Source organism: Notolepis coatsorum (assembly GCF_963971535.1).
Source record: "Notolepis coatsorum genome assembly, chromosome: 18".
Lineage (NCBI taxonomy): Eukaryota > Metazoa > Chordata > Actinopteri > Aulopiformes > Paralepididae > Notolepis > Notolepis coatsorum.
The window spans coordinates 63996781-64011457 of record NC_140182.1 but is presented as its reverse complement, the minus strand read 5'-3'; the positions used below and the strand labels follow the sequence as shown (position 1 = coordinate 64011457).

The following is a 14677-nucleotide window of genomic DNA, read 5'->3' as shown; positions in this document are numbered from 1 at the left end:
GTGTGTGTGTGTGTGTGTGTGTGTCTTTAAATGTAAATGAGATGCGCTCTGCTCACGAGGTCAAGGTGAGTTGAAACTGTGTGTGTGTGTGTGTGTGTGTGTGTGTGTGTGTGTGTGTGTGTGTGTGCCTTTAAATGTAAATGAGATGCGCTCTGCTCACGAGGTCAAGTTTGTAACATGAGACGCACATGAGGTCTTACATCACCCGTTCTTTAGCCTACAAGAAAACCCTGCAATCGCGTTTTTGATTGTGCTCTGATATTTTACTATTTCGCATTTGATTTGACCAAATATGTGGAGGCATATTCCCTGCAACAGGTTCAAAGATAACTTCACATTTATTGGCAATTCGTTTCCTTATATCGCTTCCTCCAGGGTTCCAACTTGTGTTGACAAAATGCAACCCTGCTCAGCTATGGGGAATCAGCGCTCTCTCTCTAGACTAGAAAGGTGCACTCAGTAGAGCACAGATGTCCGCCAGGGCGGCAGCCACACATAATAATAATAATAATAATAATAATAATAATAATAATAATAATAATAATAATAATAATAATAATAATAATAATAATAATAATAATAATAATAATAATAATAATAGATTGGATTTGTAATGCACTTTTTGTTCACTGGGATCCCAAAGTGCTACACTACATGGTTAAAACAGTTAAAAAAATTGAAATAAAATAGTTATTAGTAAAACAAATAAAATAAAATACAGAATAAAAATAAGATAAAAATAGAACATAGTTAATTAAAAACATAGTATAAACAGACAATTTAAAAACGAAAGCGCAATCAAATTAAAATAAAAAGCTAACAGTCAAAGGCCTTTTTGAACAGGTAGGTTTTCAGGCCTGCCTTCTTTCTCTATCTATCTATCTATCTATCTATCTATCTATCTATCTATCTATCTATCTATCTATCTATCTATCTATCTATCTATCTATCTATCTATCTATCTATCTATCTATCTACCTCTCTCTCTCTCTCTCTCTCTCTCTCTGTTAAATGATTTAAAGTGGCCAAACGTTACAATATAAATACTAATTGGATTTTTGGCTGGTAAAAAATCTGCCCGGCTGGTACTTTTTAAAATCTCAAAAAGTAAGTCAAAAAGTTAAGTTTGTTCCCTGGCTGCGGCCTCCTGGTCCTCCCCGGGTCCCTTCGTTAGGTTTTACCTCATGGACATGACTGGGGGTTCTGTTTCCCAGGCGGTTCTGAGGTCTGGGACCTCCCCTGCGTCCCGCCCTTCGGTGGGTTAGCAGGGGTGTGTGGGTGTGTGCCACGAGGTGATGTGTCACATGTGGTCCCACCTGTGCTGTGCGTTTTTAGGGGTCTCTAGTTCCCTCTTTTTTGCACTTGGGTGGAGTTGACTGCCGCCCCCTCTTCGCTAGGAATGGGGGGTGACGGGACTCCCCTCCCCCCTGGTGGTAGGGCTTGCGGGCCCTCAGGGGGTACATTTGTCGGGCCACGCGTCTGCTCTGCCCCATATCTCAATGGCGAAGAGCGAGACGCGATTGGCCAAGTCAAGTCAAGAGTCAAGAGTTTTATTTGTCACGGCATACAAGTATACAATTATACGAGTATATAACGATAGGTTATTTTTATCACCTAGTTATATGAGTACTGGCTGAGCGTCTCACTCTTGGCGCGCCCTGAGGTCCCTTGGTGGGGTTTTTCATGATGGAAAGGGTGAGTGTGACCACGCCTGGTGCCTTATAGGTAGGGGTGCACCGATATGAAAATTGGCCACCGATACCGATACCGATTGTTCAACTAACACAATCGGCCGATACCGATACCGATACCGATAATTGTGGCAAAAAATAAGTATTTTTAATTTTTTTTAATTTTTTTTTTAATTTTTTTTTTAATTTTTTTTAATTTTTTTTATGAAACTACTGTATATTTGTATGTGTGTTTGTATTTGTAGGCCTCTTTACTTACTTAAAAAAGGAAACATCAAGAAATATGTTTATGGTATCACTGATCCCTCTCCCAGTATCGTCTGGCGGCCTGCAGAGGGATACTATTTTCTCAACCAGAGCTTTCAACCAATGCAATGGAACCATTCTGGCGGCCTGCAGCGGGATACTATTCTCTCAACCAGAGCTTTCAACCAATGCAATGGAACCATTTTGATTGACAGTCGATTCGGCCAATTACGCCACACCGCTAGCACCCACCTCCTGCTTACCACCAAGCGTTTATTCATTTTTCTACTTCGGGGCATGCCGCCATTGATCTGCTTGCAAGAATGCGAGTCAAACTTAGAACCACAACAAGCTAATACGTTAGCTGCCCGGCAGTGCCCGCCGACCAGCGCGCTCCACAGGATGGCCAAACGAGACACAATGATTTTACTGCAACAAATTTTATAATAAAACAAAGCCTTTCTATACATTTGTCTGGTTGAAAACTTTATTAACAGATTGCAGAATGTGTAGTTGGGTACGGAATGAGCAACGGAATGTAACCGAGCTATGCACGGCTTGCTTGCTATCTTCGGGTAAATACTATGCTGATGTAATTGAACGTGTAACTAACTATAATAACGTTAATGCCACAAAACGAATGTTTGTGTCATTTTAACAGCAGATACTTTCTTAAATGCCATCCTCCCGACAGAGCGGTGTTGATGGGGAGCTCTGATGGATTCGCTTGGTTGTGTTATTAACATTGAACAGCTAACCGAAAGCTAGGGTTAACTAATGTTAAAGGTTTAGCCATAACGTTACGTTGGCTAAAGTTGGGGCTATTCTTAATCCAGTAATAATGGCTGCAGACCTGCAAGCAAAGTACAGCAAGTTGGCAAAGGAGTATTCCAACGTAAATCACATTTTCACCAGTAACGTTAGTCTTCTGCCTCCCGGCTATGAACGGACTCGGAGTAATGCCTTGCTGCTATGGGTAATAATAATATGCTGATGTTATTGTCCGTGTAACACTAACTATATAACGTTAATGCCACAAAACGAATGCCTTGTTAATCATAAATAGTAACTTTGATGCAGTAGCTTGTGTGTGTGTGGGGGGGACGGCGGGCGTTGTGCAGGTAGGTCGCGAGTGAATTTTTTTTTTTGCCTTTTGACGCTACACAAATGGATGGTTAGTTATCGGCGACTGCTATCGGCACATTTGAGCTTATCGGCCGATAGGCCGATAGCAGTCAACAAGGCACTTATCGGCCGATACCGATACCCGACCGATATATCGGTGCACCCCTACTTATAGGGGTACACCGGGGCAGGGCCTGGTCAAGTGCATGGGTGTTTTGTTTCGTTAATGAAGTACAGTAGGTACTGGAGATGAGGTATATCTCAATGGCGAAGAGCGAGACGCTCAGCCAGTACTCATATAACTAGGTGATATAAATAACCTATCGTTATATACTCGTATAATTGTATACTTGTATGCCATGACAAATAAAAAAATAATCGTTAACTACTGGTAGCTGTATATTTATGAAGCCCTACTCTGTAAATTACCACCTTATATGTCAACTATGTTACACTGGAATACTGGTCCGCATGTGACGCGCTCCAGTGACTGTCTGGTTCTCTGTGCACCCTGTGGAGGAATCCTTTTGGTTGCCCCAAACAATCGCTTAGTTCACACCTAGGTGAGAGGCAAAGGGCTACAGGCCCCACCCCTCTCTACTTAAGATCATTGGACCTCATTCACCAACATTGTCTTAAGATTTCTCTTACGACAACCTCCTTGGAAGGTCGTAAGAGAAAGCCGACGACAATTACCCCCGGATTCACCAACGCGTGGAGAGGTTGTCTTAGGCCCAGTCCACACGATCACGGGTATTTTTGTCACCGGAAAAATAAACCTCTGTCCACACGACTGGTTTAAACTAGAGATGTTCCGATACCATTTTTTCCTTCCCGATCCGATTCCGATACCAAATCTTTGGGTATCGGCCGATACCGATCCGATACCAGTGCATACATTAAAAAAATAAAGAAATAAAGAAAATATTATATAAATTATAAAACTTTTATATATATATACAGCTACTGTTTTATATATACTGTTTCTTTTTCTTTTTTTTTGTTATCTTTTTCCCCCTCCTGTTTTCCGATTTTTCTCCCATCCCACTGTTAGTCGTTATGCCAATTCCCAACCCCCTTCCTGGTTGTTGCGCACTTTCCCCTACTGTTGGTCCGAGAGGCCGGAGACTGTCACATGCTTTCCTCCGACGCATGTGCAGCCAGCCGGCAGCCAGCCTGGCCGCACAGATTCTCACCGGGAGAGTGTAACGTGTGGAAGGTCGCACTACCTCTCTCCAGATCCTACCCTTGCTGAGCAGGCGCCCCGACCGAATTGTAGGGGTCGCTGTCCACAACGCCCAGGACCCACCCACGGCTCCCCTCCCCAGCCAAACGAGTTAGTATAGCGATCAGCCCGAGCCAAGGCAATGCTGACTCTCCGGGAGTCGAGACCGCAGCCTCTTGCATTGGTGACAAGCACAATCTCCGCTACACCACTTAGTAATAACTATAAAGTAATGGTATTTATTCAACAGGTGATTGTATAGATTAGTATTAGTATCAGTAATTGAAAACTATCTCAATGAGTTCACCCACGGAAAGGTTGTTGGCACATTAGTTCCACACGGACATTATTCGTTGCTGCACTTGCTTCCACAAGGCTCCGTTTAAGTAGTAGAGGCTCTGTTGGGATTTTTGCACAATAAATATTCAACATTCTCCTTTGAGACTCCGCCTCAGACTCTTATCATTTGGCACTAAAAGCTAAACATTGTCACCGATATGGCTGTCCGCAACATGTCATTAATTGTGTATGTGAGGTGGTCAATCAGTGACGACGTTAACGTGAGCTAGGTTAGCTAGCATGAGATACCGGTAGATGGAAAGACTAACGTTACTGGTGAAAATGTGATTTGCGTTGGAATACTCCTTTGCCAACTTGCTGTATTTTGCTTGCAGGTCTGCAGCCATTATTGCTGGATTATGAATAGCCCCAACTTTAGCCAAGGTAACGCTAAAGCTAAAACTTTAACGTTAGTTAACGCTAGCTTTCGGTTAGCTGTTCAATGCTAATAACACCACCAAGCGAACCCATCAGAGCTCCCCGTCAACAGCGCTCTGTCGGGACGATGTGGCATTTAAGAAAGTATCTGCTGTTAAGTTAAAATGACAAATGGCATTGACACTTTAATTCATGGTCGGTTAAAAACACGTTTGTTTTTCGTGCGGTCAGGTGGCGTAGCGGAGATTGCGTTCGTCACCAACGCTGGATTCGCCTGTTAGAATCCAGCTCCCGGCGTTGTCACCAGCTTGGCTGGCCGTTCACACTAATACAATTGGCAGTATTAGAGGGTGGGAAAGCTGGCGGGTGGGTCCTGGTCGTTGTAAACAGCGACTCCTACAGTTCGGTCGGGGCGCCTGCTCAGCGCGGATAGGATCTAAGGGGGGTAGTGTGATCCTTCCACACGTTACACCCTCTCAGTGAGAGTCCGCGCTGCCAGGTGAAAAGAAGCGGTTGATTGGCTAGACGTGTGTCGGAGGAAGCATGTGATAGCCTCCACTCTCCCAGACCGACTGTGGGGGGTAGGTGCGCAGCGACCAGGAAGGGGATTGGGAATTGGCATAACGACTAACATTGGGATGGGAGAAAATCAAAAAAAAAAAAAAAACACGTTTGTTTTATAATGCTCACTCAGCAGACTGCAGTGTTGTTGATAAATTACGTCATATGGTATCGGAGCGCAGAATTAGAGGGTACTCGCCGATACCGATACCAGCATTTTAGGCAGTATCGGCGGCATTTCCGATACTGGTATCGGTATCGGAACAACTCTAGTTTAAACTCCGCACCGAGTGATGTAATGTACATAGTACAATGCCAAAGCAGTAGGTGGCGATGTAGTTCGAACATGAAGGCCATTTTCAACCAATCAGAAGGGTTGAACGCGTCACTACACTTCCTGCTCAAAAACAGAAACCTGCCATCTTTAAATGACTTCGCATGAACCATTTAGCAACATAGCATTTTATTTGCAGCAAGAAACAAACTGCAATAAAAGTGCAATAAACAAAAAAGGATACATTCACTGTGTGTTCTGCCTCATTTGTTGATGAAACAAAACCAACATCAACACAATTTACCACCAAGAGCGGAGTTTAGTCTCACAAAAAGATCTCTGATGTTGTTAGCTACATGCTAATGTGATTGGCATTTTCCATTCTAATAGTTAGCATTGAGGCTAGCGTACATTAGCGCAGTAACGTTAACGCTAGTAGAATAAATGGATGAAAACGTTATTTAACAGATTGCAGAATGGGTACAATACAATACGGCTTAGGGCTGGGCGATAAAACGATAACGATAACTATCGCGATAAATTATTTCCTCGAAATAAACATGAAACGTGGTCGCAAAGTTTCGATATATCGATTTTCCAAGCTTGGATATGAGCACACGCACTAACAACCAATCAGTGAAGGAGATGGCCGATAGCGGAAGGAGACCCGGAAGGAGTAGGAGGTAGGACTCAGTAAACAAGGCTGGCTAGGGCTAATTAGCTTGCACGGCGCTATTTTACAGTTTACCTGCCGAGTTGGTGTGTGTTTTGAATTCTGAGGGTAACTGTTATAGTAGTGTGGGGTATACGGTGGACGTCGTTGCAATGAATTGGGCGGAACAGAGTATTTTAGGGTCATTTTTAGTACATTGTCATGAGATACTCTGCTTGCTTTGGCTAACTGCTAACGTGCGCGGACTGATGACGACATCAACTCGACTCTCGAGACATTCACAGCAGCAAAACAAGTCTATTAATAGCCCGTCCATCGGCGCCGGGCATAATAAGTTAATTAAACTTGACAGACATTATATCGACGATAATTATCGATATCGAGTTATATGAAAATAATTTTATAATTTTATCGCGATAACGTTTTTGGCCATATCGCCCAGCCCTAATACGGCTCAATACAAACAATTGTTAAGGGGATGCAGACTGTTGTAGTTTGGACTGGGTTCCTTATAACAATAACTTGACAACACATGAGCTTTGTTGGTAGCCGCAGCTACTTGGGATAGCTCTGCTGTAAACACTGGAAATAACCTCGGTTACTATGCCCACACGCAACCAATGCAACCGGGATGCGCCCAAAGACCACGGTTGCAGTGTTCCAAAAACCCGGTTGCGTGTGGACGAACAGTGCAACCGTGCACATTAAGGCTCGGTTACATAACACCCTGCGTGCGTGTGGACAGGGCCTTAACTTGCCAAAATGATCACAGCTGCGAACCCCTGAACGATCGTACGTCACTCATTCACAAACTTGAACGTGCGTTCCCGTTGACTTCATTTGCATACAGACACTCACCTCCAAATCATTATAATGCAAGGGCCGAGCAGAAAAAAAGGGTCGGCATTGCCCTGTATTCAACAGGTAGCAAGGAATCGCTTTGCGACAGATTGAAATTAGATTAGATTGAATTGTATTGTCATCACACAGCACACTATATACCTATAGTGGAATAGACTGTATTAATATTCCATATTTATACCATCTTGTTGCACACTCCTGGCCACCTGCTGCAGCGCGCACACACACACACCGTGTATGGATTAATACAGTCTATTCCACTATAGATATATCCACGCGATTAGCTTTAGTTCTTATTTATTTATCCACTGTCATTTGCAGTGTTGGTGTAGTGTTTTTATTTATTTTCGGACATCACGATGCCTCTTGAGTAGGGGTGGACGGTATAAGCGGTATACGGTATAAACGGTATTAATTTGCTCTACGGTATGGATTTTGACTATACCGTTTAACCGGTAGAGCAGCTCTAAAATAGCAATGACGTCATGTAACCACAGCGCGACTATTTCAATCGCATTTGCCCCTAAAAATAGATAGAATTAGTCATAGATAATAGATATGTGCAAACTGGAAAAAGTTATTTAGGAGGCTTCGCGCAGTGGGCGTGTCAACACGCAATTGTCATTTCATAATAAACACATATCACCGTGGCGCACAGCAAGTTTCAATTTCAGTTCCTGGCATTTTTAACCAGTGGAGAAAGGTAAGATATTTCCCTATCGTTTTTCTTATATGAATTATTCTACGTTAATAAAACATACCTGGTGATCAACTACAGTTTGCTGTAAACATTACGATATGTGTGTAGTGTTATGATAACGACGGCAGCAGCGGGAGCCGGGAGGAAGGCATGCAGCAGTGGATTTGCGAATAGCATGCAGCTGCAGAGCCGCAGAGCCAGTGGCTCTTTCAGGTCTGGTCACAGGCCCGTCAAACAGCGCCCCCCCACCCTTGCGCCGTTCTGACCCCCATCGTCTCTAAGCATTTTGTGTGTCAATTTGTTGACACATGTGTCAATTTGTTGACACATGTGTCAATTTGTTGACACAATTGTCAATTCTTAAAGCTGAGGATGAGTGGCACCTTTGTCTCAATTCTTATTCAATTCATTTCGCTCTGCGGCTCTGCAGCTACATATGCTTCTAGCAAAATCCAGCCCCGCTGTTTGCAATGGGAGCAGGAGTCTCGACTCGGGACTTATTTTATTTGGAATATAATGACTTTATACGCAAAAGTAGCCTAGTTTTAAGTTAAAATATTATAAATCTACATGCCTTGAGGATGTCATTCTTTATATAGCCTGCCTATCAGGCAAAAAAAATTATTCTAACAGAAACACTGATACCGTGATATATACCGTTACCGTCTATGCTTCAAATTATACCGTGATATAAATTTTAGACCATACCGTCCACCCCTACTCTTGAGGCATGACTGTAAATGGGAAAAAAACACGGCGCACACCAGTCTGTCCGACTTACGACTGCTCTTCAGCGCTCCTAAATCCTGCTCTTAGTTTTAAAGTTAAGACCAAATCCAGGAGAAGGAACCGTTGGTGAATCCCAAAATAGGCCAGAAAATGTCTTAAGTGGCTAGGACAAAAATGTGTCTGATCTTTTGTCTTAAGTCCGTTGGTGAATGAGACCCATTGTCTCTCTCTTCTTGAGTCTCTCCTAGGTGGCCAGAGGAGAGCTCCTCTCAGCCAAAGCTCATTTAACCCACCCCCACTCCGCCGCTACATCGAGCTCTTGACCAACTCGGCCGCAGCGGTCCACAATTCTATACCTGCTTGTCCTACCCCAACCACCCGAGCAGTCGATATCTCCAAATAAATAACGTCCAGCAATGTCAGGGACCAGTGAATTACCGTGAGATTCTCAGGCTCTTTCCATCTCATAGCGATACGCTTTTTGGCTGTTGGTAGTGAAGATATATCGTTTAGAAGTAATGTTGCTGCCGTGAGTGGAATCGATATGTTACAGATGCCCGAGAGTCTAGCTGGCGCTGCTATAGATTTCCAGAAATGGGCCACTGGTGGGCAATCCCAGACCATATGCATATATGTGCCGGTGGCTCTTAGAGAGCAAAAAGTGCACCGGGAGTCGGCCCCTTGGAAAGACATGTTGATGCAGCAGCATCGTGAAATCTCTAAGATTTAGTACTCTTGTCTCACTAGGGCGCTTTATATTTTTAATCAATACCAGACCATTGTCAGCTGGTAATTGTTTTATTTGACCTACTACTGTCCCATTGTTTTATTTATTTGCTACTATACTGATATGTCCTTGATTGTACGACGGCTTTTGTTTTACCGTTGATCTCAAGCGATGTGAATGTGTGCGAATGTCCTGTGATTTACGATGCCGTCGTGTACCCTCAGCGTCGACTGACAACGAGGGTCCCCCTCGATTGACACCCGATGTAAAATAAAGTACAATAATGATAGCGAGGGTGCAGGCAAGCGCAAACAGAGGGCGCTGTCTCTAAAGAGCCACCCAGCCACTTCCTACAGCAGATACCTCAGAGAACAAAGAGGCTGAGACAGAGGGTGGAGGCAGGTGGAGAGAAGAGAAGAGAAGAAAAGAAAAGAGAAGAGAAGAGAAGAGGAGAGGAGAGGAGAGGAGATGAGAGAAGAAAAGAGAAGAGAGGAGAGGAGAGAAGAGAAGAGAAGAGAAGAGAAGAGAAGAGAAGAGAAGAGAAGAGAAGAGAAGAGAAGAGAAGAGAAGAGAAGAGAAGAGAAGAGAAGAGAAGAGAAGAGAAGAGAAGAGAAGAGAAGAGTGTGTGTGTGCTCAAACTCAGAACATTAAGTTTAAGTTTAAGTTTATTTGGATCCCCATTAGCCACAGCAGTGCTGGGGCTATTCTTCCTGGGGTCCATAACACATAAAATACAGTTACAGACTTATACACTCACAACATATCCCATATCCCATGTGCTGCACACAGCAGCATCACACCTGGACAAGAGGCAGGGGAACTATGTGAGAATGCTATTCATCGACTACAGCTCGGCATTCAATACCATAGTCCCCTCCATACTCATAGCCAAGCTCAGGGACCTGGGCTTGGGCTATGACCTCTGCCAGTGGGTCTTGGACTTCCTGACTGGCAGACCCCAGGTGGTGAGAGCAGGCAACTGCACCTCCTCATCCATCACCCTCAACATAGGGGCCCCCCAGGGCTGTGTTCTGAGTCCCCTCCTCTACTCCCTGTACACACACGACTGTGTGGCTCAGCGGAGTAGCAATACAATCGTCAAATTTGCTGACGACACAGTGGTGGTGGGCCTGATCTCTGCCAACGACGAGAGGGCCTACCTGGAAGAGGTCAAGGTCCTGGCGGGATGGTGCCAGGAAAACAGCCTCTCCCTGAACGTCAGCAAAACAAAGGAGATGATTGTGGACTTCAGGAGGTCGGGGGTCAAGGACTACAGCCCCCTCAGCATCGACGGGGCACCGGTTGAGAGAGTCAACAGCTTTAAGTACCTCGGAGCCTACATATCCGAGGACTTGACATGGACCACACACATTAACAGTGTTGTGAAGAAGGCACGACAACGCCTCTACTTCCTCAGGCGCCTAAGGAAGTTCCAAGTCAGCCAGAAGATCCTTAAGAACTTCTACTCATGTACAATAGAGAGCATCTTGACCGGCAACATCACCTCCTGGTTTGGGAATAGCACTGCACAAGACCAAAGCAGACTACAAAGAGTGACACGTTCAGCCGAACGCACAATTGGAGGGGGGCTCCCCACCCTCCAGAACATTTACTACAAGCGTTGCAAGGGCAAGGCTAAGAGAATCATTAAAGACTCCAGTCACCCGAACAACTGCCTCTTTGAACTGCTGCGGTCAGGCAAGCGATACAGGAGTCTCAAGGCGAGCACAGAAAGACTCAGAAGAAGCTTCTATCCCCAGGCCATCAGGCTGCTAAACGAACAATGAATGAACACTACACAACAACAACCACCAAACGCACATAGCACACACATCCACACGCACACACTCACTTTAAACAAACACACTGTAGCACCCACTCCACACACTTATAGCACACACCCACTTTAAACAAACACACTGTAGCACCCACTCCCCACACTTTATATTTATGGATGAAGGATTGCACTACAACTCGTACACCTTACTGTAAATTGTACCTAAAATTGTACCTCATCCCATTTCTGCTTTGCACTAGATAGTACTGTACATTAGTACACTGCATAGTATTGTGTATTGTATATTATATGGTAACTCAGAACATTGTACATATGTCTATACCGAACACTGTGACCTCATTTTCTTCTTCTAAATTCATGCTATATTATGTTATTATGTTATTTGATACTATCTTGTCTAGCACAGTCTCTGGAGCGTAACAGTAAGAAGCATTTTGTATGAAAGTATTCTGTACTTCTGTATGACAACTATTAAAGAACTTGAACTTGAACTTGAACATTTACATGTCATACAGACAATTAAAACAACAATAAAAACCCTTATACACGCATAACATTTACATGTCATACAGACAATTAAAACAACAATAAAAACACTTATACACTCATAACATTTACATGTCATACAGACAATTAAAACAACAATAAAAACCCTTATACACTCACAACATTTACATGTCATACAGACAATTAAAACAACAATAAAAACCCTAATCAAATTAATAATACAATATAAAAATATATACTCCTTATGAATGAATTCATAATACAATACAATAATACCTACTCATAATTAATTCATAATACAATACAGCATAATATACTATTTAGCTTTTACATACATTATCTATGTTCATATCAGCCAATTATACAATATTTTAATAATATATCCCTATCAGACACATGCCTTTTCATCCATATATACCTATCTCTTTATCAGACACATACATTTTCATTTAAGTACACACTATCTATTAGGGAATGTCAATTTCTTTGGTTGAAAATGTTGTTTTACCACGATTTTGAAACGACATTTACTATTCTCCTGCTTAACATGTCTGGGAAGAGAGTTCCATTCCTGCATACCACGGAACATGACAGTTCGCTTCATTGCATTCGACCTCACTTTTGGAAGTGTTACTCATCTTTATACAGAGAGGAAAATATATTCAATATCAGAGCACTAGCCTGCGGTTTAGCTGTACTTGTGATGTGAATAGAAAAGCTAATGTGGGACCTGCATTTCTTTTTCTTTTATCTATCGATTTCATCTTTGTTTTACCAGGTGAAATCCCCGGGTGAATCTTCTACGCAAAATCCTACCTCGCATCCACATTGGGTGCAGCTCCACTGGTATTGTACCATTTGTGATGGTGGCTTTTTGTGCCTTTACACTGACCAGCCTCTTTGTCCTGCTGCATTCGGAGACAGTCATCTCCTCTGACCACTGTGCTGACATGCAGACAAAGGAAGAGGAGACTGATTGCATGAATGAATAGCTGTCAGTGCAATCTGCCAGCACACACACACACACACACACACATACACACACACACACACACACATGTGTAACGAGAGGAGCCATCCAATCAGCCGCCACCACAAGGAGCCTCATTTGAATGTCAGATGGAATAAATAAATACTATTAACTCGTCCTGACGCAAGGACAGCACATGGAAATGCATGCACACACACACACACACACACAGGCAGGCACAAATAATGACTTGCACAAAGCAACTCAATTCCATTCTTCCATCCATGCAGCACAAAACAAAACCTGCACTCCAGAAGAAAATTACCAGATGGAGGTGGCAAATTACACTAAGATGAATTCAACATTCAAAGAGAGTTTCTGCAACTCTGAATACAAAAACAACCAGCCTGCCTTGTCTCGATGACGCACAGCACCAAAACACAGCTCCCCCACTCTCTCTCTCTATCTCTCTCTTTCAATCTGTCTCTCTCTCTCTGTCTCTATATCTCTCTGTCTCATTCACTCTCTATCTCTCTCACTCACTCACTCACTCACTCACACACACACACACACACACACACACACACACACACACACACACACACACACACACACACACACACACACACACACACACACACACACACACACACACACACACACACACACACACACACACACACACACACACACACACACACACACACACACACACACAATCTCCCTCTCTCCCTCTGCCTTTCTCAGTTTTCATAAGAGGATTTGTTCAGCTATGAGCTGTGGCACACCTGAGAGAAAGGGGCCATTGTTCCTCCTTTAAACTGGGATGAAAGAAAAGAGAATGAGATCCGCAGAGAGAAGGAATAGGCATCATCCCCTCGCGGGCTCCTAGCCACATCTGTACAATTACAACACGCTCTCCTGGTTCGCTGAGAGCTCCACACGCTCATTTGTGAGAGTGCAGATAGCTTCCCCGGGAGACCACTTGGGTTGCTTAAGATCAAGCACTTGACTTCTGAGAAGCTTATTCCTCTGCATGTTGCTACTGTTTCAGAGAATATGTCCTTCACGCCTAGAAAGGCAGTGTTGTAGTCGAGTCTTGAGTCCAAGTCAGAGTCACCAAAGAAGAGCATGAGTTGAGTCCGAGTCGAGTCTCCATTACCCTAGTCCGAGTCCGAGTCCAAGTCGTCAAGGTTGCGTCTGAGCTGACAATAAAAAAAGGTCTACATTAAACATAAATTACACAGTGGAGTGGTCACCATTTTTTCAAAGGGAGTTTATTTACTTTGTGCGACACAATAGCCAAACAAATGCCAAATGATTAGGGCCTATTACCTATTAACAAGTCCGAGTCCGAGTCTGCACCTTCCGAGTCTGAATGCAGTCAATGCTCAAGTCCAAGTCGAGTCACGAGTCCTGAATAACAGTCCAGGACTTGGGACTCGAGTCAGAGACAAAGTTCTACCAAGCATCAAAGTTTTAGGCCGGATATTGACTATCAGAGCAGAATCTATTTCATGACGGGTTTATGTTGAGTATTCTTCGCAGGGATAATACCCCCATTTGTAAAATATAATTTATTTATAATTAATTATAATTAGATTTTGTCTAGAATAACAGCACATTTAATAACCACACCTGCCCTGTTTCCATCTGAGCTATAGGACCCTTGTGTGGCATTCTGCATGTACTCTGTAGCAATAAAAGAAAATGCAATATACAATCCCAGTGGTAGTTAGCAACCTGCGTGAAAGTGAACATCAAAGTGAGTGAAAATTAACATCATAAAAAAGGGCAGGAAATCACCATCAGCCGATTCCTTTCTATTGTAAGATAAAATTTGTCTGGAGGTAGAATAAGAAAGTGTGTCTCG

The 14677-nt window shown here is 43.4% G+C and overlaps 1 protein-coding gene across 2 annotated transcripts in view; it reads right to left on the bottom strand.

Annotated features, from left to right (window-relative positions):
- frmd5a (FERM domain containing 5a) overlaps nucleotides 1–14677 on the bottom strand; it is a gene marked incomplete at both ends in the record, with an annotated part of 294584 nt that overhangs the window by 235520 nt on the left and 44387 nt on the right. The gene's annotated exons all lie outside the window — the stretch shown is intronic.